Source organism: Piliocolobus tephrosceles, chromosome 21 (assembly GCF_002776525.5).
Source record: "Piliocolobus tephrosceles isolate RC106 chromosome 21, ASM277652v3, whole genome shotgun sequence".
Lineage (NCBI taxonomy): Eukaryota > Metazoa > Chordata > Mammalia > Primates > Cercopithecidae > Piliocolobus > Piliocolobus tephrosceles.
In genome coordinates, this window is record NC_045454.1 from 26,015,818 (window position 1) to 26,028,851 (window position 13,034).

The 13,034-nt window shown below is 37.2% G+C and overlaps 1 long non-coding RNA gene across 1 annotated transcript in view; it reads right to left on the reverse strand.

Annotated features, from left to right (window-relative positions):
* Window positions 1-221: 221 nt before the first annotated feature.
* The window catches only part of LOC111553906, a 40,566-nt gene continuing 27,753 nt past the window's right edge, over window positions 222-13,034 (reverse strand). Inside the window, exons 3-5 of the long non-coding RNA XR_002735113.1 lie at window positions 12,201-12,314; window positions 2,989-3,163; window positions 222-390 (exon numbers count right to left, since the gene is read on the reverse strand). This is a non-coding gene — a long non-coding RNA (uncharacterized LOC111553906). The remainder of the gene's footprint in view (window positions 391-2,988; window positions 3,164-12,200; window positions 12,315-13,034) is intronic.

A 13,034-nucleotide genomic window follows, 5' to 3' on the forward strand; every position in this document is an offset into this window, starting at 1 on the left:
TTTATAGGCCCTCATGCTTTATACACACATTAATCAGGTATCATTCAAAGGGATTCTTTTCTCCACCACTGCACTAAATGGTGGCATGAACAAGTGCCACGTATTTAAACACAGAAGTACAATTTCCTCAGAAGTTCCTCTATTGATTTGGCTAAGCTATTCTTTCTTGGGAACTTTGTGGAGGAAAGTTTCTTAGAGTCAAAAGAATCTCGTATGGTGAATCAGGAGACTTGACTCAATTTGTCGTTTTATTACAAATTTCCATTGTGATATTAGACACGTTAGTTATCCCAAGTGAGTCTCAGTTTTCCCTTATATAAACTCAGAAATAGTTCAGATGATCTCCAAGGCTCTTCTGCTTTGATATTTCTAAATATCTTCTTCAAGCCCCTGGAATTAAGGGAGAAAAAAAGTTGCATCTCCCTGTAATTTGAGGTTCTGAATGGCATCAAAAGAGTTAAATTTTGCAGTACTTTGCAACATTGATAAAAAACCTGTGTATTTTAATTTCTAGTAAAAAATCAAGCAGGTATGAATAGCATTAAAATTGCTCAAAAAATGTTCAAATTGAAGGGGAACAATTGGAAATGGATTTGGAAATATAATGTTTAGCTAAGCAAGCTACAATGTTCTGTTATTTTAATCAGCATTGTAAAGTAATTTAAATGATGCAAAAATAGACTTTTATACTTTAATATATAATCACTTTTTTCAATGCATTCATCAAAAGGTATTTCATGTTAATGATTCTATAGCTGACGACAGACACCAGCAATAATGGTTCTCGCCTGCTCCAGGTTTATAAACCGTTTGCAAGTTTTAGATGTGACTTTTATTTCCACTCTTCCCGCCTAGTCTTAAAGAAAAATTTCTGCAATTTTGGAAGAAAATTCATATTACTTAATGTTGCAAAGATAGAAAAAATTAGAAAAGGAAATCTAGGACATTTCCTCAATATTGTTTCTTCTATAACACTAGAAAGTTGGAGCAGATTACAGGAGTTATCCCAACAACTCACCTGCCGTTAGGCCCCTGGAATTCAAACAAATATAAACGTGGCTTTTTGTTTAAAAATCTTTTACAAAGAGAGATGAGATTCTGTCATTCTATAGCCATTTTGTCTGTGTTAAGTTAATGTTTATTGAAAATGGAAGATTTGTATGAATTAAATGCTGAAAAATAGATTTCTGTCTACTTAGGGGCTGATGTCTACCATTATCAAATGGCTCTCTCATAAAGTATTTTTAAAAAGGATAACTTGAAATTTTCTTGTGGCAGTTTAAGTATTTATCGTGTCCTTATGTCCTTGCTGGAGAAGGGAATATAAGACAGCTGAAGGACATGTTGCTGTTCCCAGAATGGTGATGCAGCCCAAGGATTTTGGGGGCCTGGACTTGTGGTTCCAAGGACTTTCCTTTCACCCAAAATAAAACATGCTTTTGGTGCTTCTTGCTTTGCTTTTGCCCATGTTGGTACTTGTTCAGTGTGAGAAATCAATCTGTTCATCCATCTCTCCACCTATCCATCCATCCACCTATCCATCCATCCACCCATACACCCATTCTCTCATCCATCCATCCATCCATCCATCCACCCACCCATCTGTCCATCCATCCATCCATCCATAAATCTACCCACTCATCCATTCATCCATCCAATCACCCACCCATTTATTCATTAATCCACCCATCCATTCTTCTGTCCACTCATCCATCCATTCACTTATCCATTCACACATCCATCCATTCATTTATCCATCCATCCATCCATCCATCCATCCATCCATCCATCCACTTCACCCATCCATCTATTATTAATCTTCCACTCATCCATCAATTCATCCATCCATTCATCTACCCATGCATCCATCCACCCATCTATTCATCAACCCACCTACCCATCCATCCATCCATCAATCCATCCATCCATCCATCCATCCATCCATCCATCCATCCATCCATGTATCTGTAGAATTTCCCCAAGACAAAAATAGAACATAGACCTAGATGTGTCTTTAAAGCCGTTTGAATACTATTTCCAAATTATAAAGTTTCTACTTTGGCTATTCAGAAATATTTTTGGAAAAGGCAGCCTTGTATTTATCAGCTAAGTGCCAAAGAGTGGGGTTGGATTCAAAGTGCTAAGGAGCTGAGAGAGGCTAGTGTCCAGGTGGGGAAATGAGCCAGGAGCCTCTGTTTTGGGCTGAGTCTGCCCCAGATAGAGGGTCGGGCAGTCATTCCTCTCTTTGGAATGGCAATGAAGGAATGGAAACAAATGGCAGACTCCAGGTTGAGACTCATCTCCACATGGTGCTCCCTGCTGAAGCGGGCTCAGCCCAGAGCCAGCTGGGGCCAGGAAGGAATGAAAGCTGCTGAGGCCACACCCTTGGTGAAAAGAGCTCTTTGGGTCCTCTCAACCCGAGTTTCAGGGGCCATAAACAGCCAGTATTTCAGTGCCCTTCAGGAGAAAGAAGTGGATCAAAGATTGAGGGAGCCTTGCAGACTTGCAGCGAATGCAGAGATACAGTCAGCTCTGTCCATAATGGAATAAAGAAGGGGCAGGAAAGGAAACCTCCACTTACTAGCTGGGAGTCCCTAAAATGTTCCACCTTGGTTTTCACACCTGTAAATGATAAATTATAAAAATTGCAGTATCATGGGCTTAGGGTGAGAATTGCATGAAGTAACAAGTGTAAGGCACTTGGCCCCTAACCTGGAAGGGTGGCTGCTCAGGGAGTGACAGCTGTGAATGAGCAATTGTGTTCAGGAACAGTCGACAAGCAACCTCTCCAGAATGGCACCTGACTGGCTCATCTCCTACACCTTTGCAGGATATAACTAGAGTCCAGGAAGGATCGTAGCCCTACTGAGAACTTGAAAGATCCCAAGTTCCATCCTCAAAGAATCCTCGCTGCCGCATCATTACAAAATCCCCCTGATCCACCTTTTCAAAGGTACATGTTAACCTGTCTATGTGGTGTGTGCTTACTGAGTGCCTGTGGGGCTGTCCAGCTCCAGCTCCCTGTGTTGAAGGGAGGAGCAAGGGAAGGGAAGGCTCTCCTCTCACCCTGGAGGGGCTTGTGACTTGCTGGGCAGAGGAGACACAGTGCATCTTGCAGCCCTGGACAGGGCACCAAGCAATGTGTGGAACAAGGTTTCCATGCCTGCAAAGTGCAGGAAAGACAACTCAGGACAGAAACATGGACAGCCAAGAAGCTGGGGAAAATGTTCCCATGTACCAGCAAACAAAGCAATGCCTATAGCATTGTCAGTAACTTAACATTCTGTCTACACACATCCAAAGATTAAAACAACAGTAACGACAACATTCTACTCATGGTTGGGGTAAGTGTAAGCAGGTACGAGCAATAATGAAATTTGCTACAGTAGAGTGATACATTTGACAAGTTTGATTTACATAATTTTAACTGTGCATTTGTCCACCACACCCCTCCCCCAACAAAGGGAAAAGAAAGAAGGAGACAGGGAGGGAGGGAAGGGAGGGAGGTACCAAGGAAGGGAGGGAAGGGAAAGAAAGAAGAGAGGAAGGAAGGGAAGGAAGGAGGGAAGGGAAAGAAAGAAGAAGAGAGAGAGGGAGGAAGGGAGGAATGAAGAAAGGAAGGAAGAGAGGGAGCAAGAGAAGAAGAGAGGAAAGAAGGAAGGAAGGAATTGAAGAAGGAAGGAAGAAAGGGAGATGATATGGTTTGACTCTGTGTCCCCACCCAAATCTCACCTCAAATTGTAATCCCCACATGTGGAGGGAAGGAGGTGATTGGATCATGGGGCAATTTTCCCCATGCTGTTCTTGTGATAGTGAATTCTCAGGAGATCCGATGGTTTTATAAGCATCTGGCATTTCCCCTGCTTGCAATTCTCTCTCTTGCAGCCATGTGAAGAAGGTGTTTGCTTCCCTTTCACCTTCTGCCATGATTTTAAGTTTCCTGAGGTCTCTCCAGCCATGCGGAACTATGAGTCGACTAAGCCTCTTTCCTTTATCAATTACCCAGTCTTGGGAAGCTCTTTGTAGCACTGTGAAAACAGACTAATACAGGAGGGAAGAAGGAAGGAAGGAAGGAAGAGAGGGGAGAAGGTAGAAAGGGAGGGAGGGAAGAAGAAAAGAAAGAGAAAAGGAAAGAAGGAAGGTAGAAAGAAGGAAGGAAGATGTACCTGGAGCCTATCATTTCCCTCCAGGTGTGTGCTCAGGAGAGAGCACCTGAAGGGAGGTTCCGCTGCTTTCTCCCCAGAGCTGTTTCTTCACTGGGTCTGTGTGGTGTGACTATCCCAAGGGCTGGGTCTGAGACTCATGTTTAAGGACCCATTCTCATACCAGATGTCCCCTAAAGCCTAACAGCTCCTAGCATAAGAACTGCCAAGATGGCTCTCCTTGCTACCCATCCCCACCTTGTACCCTCCAATCTGTTTTCCAAGGAGCAGTCAAAGAGATCCTTTAAAACAGGAGTCACTCAAGTCATGCCTCTGCTAAACATGCTCCACATTCCTCTCTGGAAAAAGTCCATATCCACCCAATGCCCTGCCTAGCTCACCTCTCTGGTCTCCTCCTGTCCTTCACTCTTCCTGCCACACACTGGTCTTTGGACACACCAACCTCCTTTTTGTTCCTTCAACATGCCAGTTGTGCCTCCTTCTCAACTCATACATGGTGTTTCCTCTCCTGCGAATGCCCTTCCACCAGCTAGTTGCATAGCTCAATTCTCGCTTTCGTCAAGTCAACTCTTCTCAATGGAGCTTCCTTTGACCATCTAAACCTCTATGGCACCCTCCTCCCAACATACTTCTCTTTTATCCCTGCCTAGTCTTTTTTTTTCTATATTACTTATCATCTTCTAATGCTTTAGAAATTTTGTGATTGTTAGGCTTAATTTTCGTTATCTGTCTCCACCAGAATAGCTTTTTACAGTGAATATATTGGTCTAGTTTTGTGTCTGTCCCATCTCCATCTCCTGGCACCATGCCTGAAACAGAGTAATTACTCAATAAACAGTGTTTGAGTTATTGCATGAACAAATGAATTGCTGAATGTCAATTTCCAACACTGTATTTTCTTAAAAGATGCACCAGGGCAATTTTGATGACAAGCATTTTGTATTATATGCACTGACTTTAGAAATATCCCTCCCACTTCATTTGAGAGTCTATTATAGAAGGTTTCAGTAGATAATTTGGCAACATGTATTAAGGGCTTAACAGTTTATCCTAGGAAAATTTCGTGTGTGTTCACGAATGTTGAACAAAACTAAGGGCAGCTCAGTGTTGTATCAAATGCAAAAAATTGGAAGTGATCTAACTACCCAATAATGATTGAGGTAATAAAAAATTATGGTCTGCACAAACAATGGAGTATTATTTGGCATTTAAAATGCAGAGGAGTAGAATTGTTTCTAAATAGAAAATGTTTATAATATATGAATTGAAAAAGTTTTGAAACAGTAAATAGATTAGAATATCACATTTAAAAAAGAAACATACATATATTGATATACACATATATGTATTATTTATGTGTATATAAATGTGAATATGCGTATACATATATCTATATCTATACATCTATAAGTATTTCCCAGGAAACTATAATTTTATATGCTATGGTGTTGTCATTAGTGATTTCTAAATTGTTACTTTTTTGTGAATTATTTTAGTAAATTGTTCTACATTAGCTTATGTTTTTCTCTAATTTTTCTCAAAGATCATGACTTTTTTTTTTAGACAGAGTCTTGCTCTGTCACCCAGGCCAGAGTGCAATGGCACAATTTCATTTCACTGCAACCTCCGCCTCCGGAGTTCAGGCGATTCTCCTGCCTCAGTCTCCCAAGTAACTGGGATTACAGGTGCCACCAGCACGCCCAGCTAATTTTTATATTTTTAGTAGAAATGGCGTTTCACCATGTTTGTCAGGCTGGTCTCAAACTCCCAACCTCAGGTGATCTGCCCGCCTTGGCCTCCCAAAGTGCTGGGATTACAAGCGTGAGCCACCGCGCCCAGCCATGACTTTTTATGGGTATTTGTATTTGGCAAATAATGGCAATAGATGGTATTTCCAGTAAAAACTGGATCTCAGTGCTTTCTAACATTTAATATTGTAATTTGACTTAAAAGAAGACACTTCCAACTTTTATTTCTTAAATCATCGTCTCTGGTCTTCTGAGGAAGGAAGGGGGAAGCCAGGCTGGCCGGGCTGAGCTGGAAGAGGAGCGGACTCTGCTCCAGGACTGCTCTTCCACCCAGCAGTTGAATGAATACAGTGGTGGCCACTCATGAAGCCCAGGTTAGTTCCTGCTCAGTTTAATCACACATTCCTGCACTCTAGTCAAAGGGGATTAGACATAAGCGGATATGCCATGGCCACGTAGACTGCTTCTTTGGAGTATGGCTTATTTATTCCTTTAGTCAGTTTTTTTCCAAAATCTTTGACATTTCTATATTAAATTATATGACTTATCCAGAAAAATCAACTTGTCAAACATAGTGAATTTTTTTAGCAATTTGACATTCATTATGTATTTATTTTTATGTAGACAAATCTTTTAAGCTTTTTCTCTTTTTGATGCCTCCCTTCATTTTTAGATTTAACATGAACATTTAATCAACATGAAGAGATTGATATTTTTAAGTCATTTTGTAACTTTCTAATCAATCTGTATATGTGTGTGTGTGTATTTGGGCAATAGTACAGGGTGAGAGAATAATTTAACCATTATTAAAAATTAAATGATTACAATTTGCCCCAGACCTACCTGTCGAGTAATTTTCTGTAACCTACTCTCCTGAAATGTTACTTCTAACACTGTACTAAGCTGTATTCGTTTATTACTAAATATTCAATAGGCATCTATCACGATGCTATCACAATGTTAGGATCCTTTCGAGATTTTCTTCTTTTTAATTGATTTTTCTACATTTTTTTCCCTGACACCACACTGCTTTAATTATACTTGCTTTAAAGTACAGTTTAGTATGTGGTACTAAACTGCAGTTTTCAGAATAGTTTTGGATTTACAGACAATTGAGCAGAAGGCACAGAGATTTCCGAGGCACCCCCCTTCCCACACACACGCACAACCTCCCATTACCAACAGCCCACACTGTAGTGGTGCATGCATTTGTTACAATTGATAAACGTACATTAACACATCGTCAGCACCCAGAGTCCATAGTTTACATGAGGGTTCGCTCTTGGTATTGCACATTCTATGGGTTTAGGTAAATGCCTAATGAGTATTCAACATCGTAGTATTGTACAGAATTGTTTCACTGCCCTAAAAATCCTCTGTGCTTTATCTGTTCACCTGCCTCCCTCCAGTTTTCCACTGGACACTACTGATCTTTTTACTATCTCCATCATTTTGCCTTTCCCAGAATGTCATAGAGTTGAAATTATACAGTAGGTAGCCTTATCAGTTTGGCTTCTTTTACTTATTAATATGCATTTAAGTTTTCTATGTATCTTTTCATGGCTTGGTAGCTCATTTCTTTTTAGCCCTGAATGATATTCCAAAGTCAAGATATACTAGACTTCTAGTTTATTTATCCATTCACCTACTCAAGAACATATTGGTTTTGGCAATTCTTAATAAAGCTGCTACACATATCCATGTCCAGGTTTTCTGTTGTTGTTGTTGTTGTTGTTGTTGTTGTTGTTGTTGTTTTTAAGACCTAAGTTTTTGAGTCCTTTGGGTAAATACCAAGCAGTGAGATTGAAGGATGGTATGATAAGAGTGTGTTTAGTTTTGTAAGAAACTCCCAAACTATCTTCCAAATTGGCTGTTTCGGTTTGCGTTCCCACCAGCAATGAGAGAGAGTTTCTGTTACTTCATGTTCTTACCAGCATTTGGTGTTGTCAGTGTTATCCATTTTAGTCATTCAAATAGGTATGTAGAGGTATCTAATTGCTGCTCCAATTTGCATTTCCCTAATGACATACAGAACAGAGTACCTTTTTATAGACTGTTTGCTATCTGTATATCTTCTTTGGTGAGGCATCTGTTAAGGTCTTTGGCCCATTTTTTTCAGCTGCGTCACTGTTTTCTTTCATTGAGTTTTAAGAGTTCTTTGTATATTTTGGATAACAATCTTCTATTAGATATGTCTTTTGCAAATATTTGCTTCCAGCCTATGACTTGTCATTTAATTCTCTTAACAGTGTCTTTCGCAAAACAGCAAATTTTAATTTTAGTGAAGTCCAGCTTATCGATTAGCTCTTTCATGGATCATGCCTTTGACATTATATCTAAAGGGTTACCATCAAACCCTAGGTCATTTTGATTTTCTCCTGTGCTATCTTCTAAGAGTTTAGTGGTTTCAAATTCATTTGGGGAAAGAATGTAAGATCTGTGTCTAGATTTTATTTTATTTTATTTTATTTTTTGGTCATGTGGATGTTCTGTTGTCCTGGCATCATTTGTGGAAAGATTATTTATTACTATTTTATGGTCTTTGGTATTTTATCAAAGACCATCTGACTGTGTTCTTTTTTTTTTTTTTTTTTTTTTTTGACGGAGTCTTGCTCTGTCATCAGGCTGGAGCACAGTGGTGTGATCTTGGCTCACTGCAACATCCACCTCCCAGGTTCAAGGCATTCTCCTGCATCAGCCTCCTGAGTAGCTGGGACTACAGGCACCCACCACCATGCCCAGCTAATTTTTGTATTTTTAGTAGAAATGGGGTTTCACCATGTTGGCCAGGATGGTCTCCATCTTTTGACCTCATGATCCGCCTACCTCTGTCTCCCAAAGTGCTGGGTTTACAGGAGTGAGTCACCATGCCTGACCCTGACTATATTCTTATAGGTCTATTTCTGGGTTTTTTAATTCTGTTCCATTGACTTGTCTATTTTTTTTTCTTTGACAATACCACGTCATCTTGATTGTTGTAGCTTTATAATAAGTCTAGAAGTCAGTGACACAACTTTGGTCTTCTCTTTCAATATTATGTTGGCTATTGTGGGCCTTTTACCTCTCCGTGTAAATCAGAGAATCAGTTGGTCAATATCTACAAAATAACCTTCTAGGATTTTGATTAGGATTGTTTTGAGTCTATAGATCAAGTTGGGAAGAGGTGACATCTCACAATATTAAATCTTTCTATCCATGAATATGAATACCTCTTTGTTTATTTAGTCCTTCCTTGGTTTAGTTCAACAGAGTTTTATAGCTTTCTTCATATAGATTTTGTACCTATTTTGTTAGATTTCATTTTTGGGGGTGTTAATATAAACGGCATTTTGTTTTTATTTTCAAATTCTACTTGTTCATTGCTGTTACCAGAAAAGCAATAGGCTTTTGTATATTAACCTTTATCCTGCAACCTTGGTATAATTATTTATTAGTACCAGGAGTACTTTTCTTCTTTTTATTTTCTAGATAGGCAATCATGTCACTGTGAAAAAGACAATTTCATTTAATCCTTCCCATCATGTATATATTTTACTTCCTTTTCTTGTCTTATTGCATCAGGTAGGATTTCCAGTATGATGTTGAAAAGAATGGTGAGAGGACACATGCTTCTTTTGTTCCTAATCTTAGTGGGAAAGCTTTGAGTTTCTCTCCATTAACTATGACATTAGCTATCAGTTTTTGTGAATATTCTTTATCAGGTTTCCCTCTGTTTCTAGTTTACTGATAGTTTTTATCATAAATGGTGTTAGATTTGATCAAGCACTTTGTGTGCATCTATTGATATGGTCTTGTGAGTTTTATTCTTTAGCCTGCTGATGTGATAGATTATAATAATTGATTTTCAAGTGTTGAACTGGTCTTGCATACCAGGGATAAATCCCAGCCAACTGTGGTCCATAATTATTTTCAGGCGTTATTGGATTCAATTTTGTTTTAATAGTTTGCTGAGGATTTTTGCATCTATGCCCATGAGAATATTGGTTCGTAGTTTACTTTTCTTGTCATGTCTTTTTGTCTGGTTTTGGTATGAATGTAATGTGGGCTGCTCAGAATGAGTTAGGAAATATTTCCTGGGCTTCTACTTTTGAAACAGAGTCTACAGAATTGGTATTATTTTTCCCTTAAATATTTGATAGAATTCATGAGTAAAGCTATCTGGAGCTGGTGCTTTCTGTTTTGAGTTATTAAATATTGATTCAATTTCTCTAATAAATATAAGCCAGTTAAAATTGTCAGTTTCTCCTTATGTGGGTTTTAGTACATTTTATCTTTCAAATAATAGGTTATTTTAATCTAAGCTATCAATTTGTGGACATAGAATTGTTTATAACCATTATTTATTATGCTTCTAATGTCCATGGGATCGGTAGTGATGCCCCCTTTCATTTACAATATTACTAATTTGTATCTTGTCTTTCCTTGGTTAGCTAGGGCAAAGGTTTTTAATTTTACTTATATTTTCTAAAAACATGCTTCTGTTTTCATAAATTTTCTGTATTTTTTTCTTGAATTCAATTTCATTGATTTCTCTTCTAATTTTCATTTTTTCTTCTCCTTATTCTGTACTTAATTTGTTCTTCTTTTTCCAGTTTTCTCTAATGGAAGCTTAGAGGATTAATTTTTATTCTTTCTTTTTTCTAATTCTAATATATGTATTTAATGCTATAAATTCCCCTCTAAGCACTGCTTTTGCTGCATCTCACAAATTTTATAAATAGTGTATTCATTTTCATTTATCTCAAAATATTTTTAAATTTCTCTCGGTATTTCTTTTTTGATCATGTGTTATTTGGAAGTGTAGTTTAATCTCCAAGTATTTGGGGGCTTTCCACCTATCTTCCTATTTATTTATGGTTTAATTGCATTGTGGTCCACAAGCAGACAATGTGTGATTTCTATTTTCTTAAATTTGCTAAGGTGTATTTTATGGCCCAGAATGTGGTCTACTTTGGTTACTTTTCCAGTTTTCCATATGAGCTTGAGAAGAATGTGTATCCTGCTGTTGTTGAATGAAGCTGTCTATAGACATTAATTATATACAGTTGATTGTTGGTGGTGTTGAACTCAACTGTGTTCTTACTAATTTTCTGTTTGCTAGGTCTGTTCTTTCATGATAGAAGAATGTTGAAGTCTCTAAGTATAATATTGGATTCATTTTTTCTTCTTTTCAGTTCTATCCATTTTTACCTCATATATTTTGATGCCTTGTTAGGCACAACTTTACTAAGGATTGTTATGCCTTCTTGGAGAATTGACTCCGTTATCGTTGTGAAATGCCATGCTTTATTCCTGGTAGCTTTATTTGCTCTATCTGAAATTGATATAGCTACTCCCACTTTCTTGATTAATGTTAGCATTGTATGTCTTTCTCCATCCATTTACTTTTAATCTAGATGTGTCTTTGTATTTAAAGTAGGTTTCTTCTATAAAACCTATAGTTAGATCTCATTTTTTGATCAATTCTGGCAATGTGTCTATTTTAATTAGCACATTTTAACCATTGGCATTCAAAGTGATTACTGATGTGGTTTAATTAATGTCTACAAAATTCATTGTTTGCCATTCATTGCTTTAGTCCTTTGTTCCTGTTATCTCCTAGTCTTTTTATGCCATTTGTGGTTTTAACTGAAAAACTTACGTGAGTCCATTTTCTCTCTTTTCTTAGTATATCAGTTATATTTCTTTTTTTCTTTTTATAGTTTTTGCCATAGAGTTTGCACTATATCTTTACAACTAATCCAAGTTCACTTTTAAATAACTATAACATAGTGTAACTACACTGCTATACTGCTTCATGGATAATGTGAATACTTTATAATAGCAAAATACACCTAATTCTTCCTTCCCATCCCCTATGTTATTGTTTTCATTTATTTCATATAAATATATACATGTATACACACACACATACACACACAATATCATGCCTTATGTAATGTTTTGGTCAACATAATATTATAATACTGTATTGCTGTACAGAATTGTAACTCAAAAGCAATAAGCTATAACAAACAGCTTAGGTGTATAGTAGGCTATACTATCTAGATTTGTGTAAGCACACTCTACAATGTTCACACAATGAGAAAATCACCTAATGACTCATTTCTCAAAAAGTATCCTCATTGTTAAGAGACATGTATCTATATTGATTATATGCATCTGTATACACATGACTATATTGATTATGTATGCATGTATACAAAAACACATATATAATCAAATACATTGTTGCTATTTTTATTTTGAATAAATGTATTTGTTATAAGAAAAAAAGCTTTTACTTTACCTTCACTTATTTCTCCTTTGGTTTCTTCCGTTTTTTATGTAGATCCAAGTGTCTGACCTATAGAATTTTCCTGCTCTCTAAAGCACTTCTTTTAACATTTCTTGCAAGGCAGGTCTGCTGGCCAAAAAAATAAAAGAATCCCTACATTTTGGTTTGTATAAAAAGTCTATTTCTCCTTCACTTTTGAAAAGCAATTTTGCAGGGTACAGAATTTTAAGATTTTTTTTTTTCTCTTAACACTTTAAATATTTCACTCCACTCTCTTCTTGCTGGCATGGTTTATGAGAGGAAGTCAGACATAATTCTTATTTTTGCTTGTCTATAGGTAAGGTGCTTTTCCCTCTGGCTTCTTTGGGGAATTTTTCTTTATGTTTGATTTTCTGTATTTTGAATTATATACCTAGGTGTAATTTTTTTTAACATTTATCCTGATTGGTATTCTCTGAGCTTCTTAGATCTGTGGTTTGATGTATGACATTAGTTTGAGAGGAAATTTTGGGGGCATTATTATTTTAAATATTTCTTCTTTACTTTTCTCCTCTTGTCTCTTTCTGGTATTCCCATATGTGTATGTTATACCTTTCATATTTGTCTTATAGTTCTCAGATATTATTCTCCGCTTTGCCACCCCCATTTTTTTCTCCCTGCTTTTCAATTTTGGAGGTTTCTATTGAAACACGTTTCAAGCTCAGAGATTCTTTCTTCAGCCATGTCCAATTTACTAGCAAGCCCATCAAAGGCATGATTAATTTCTGTTATAGTTTTTTTTTAATCTCCAGCATTTCTTTTTTGTTTTTTCTTCTTAGAATTTCCATGTCTCTGCTTACATTGCTT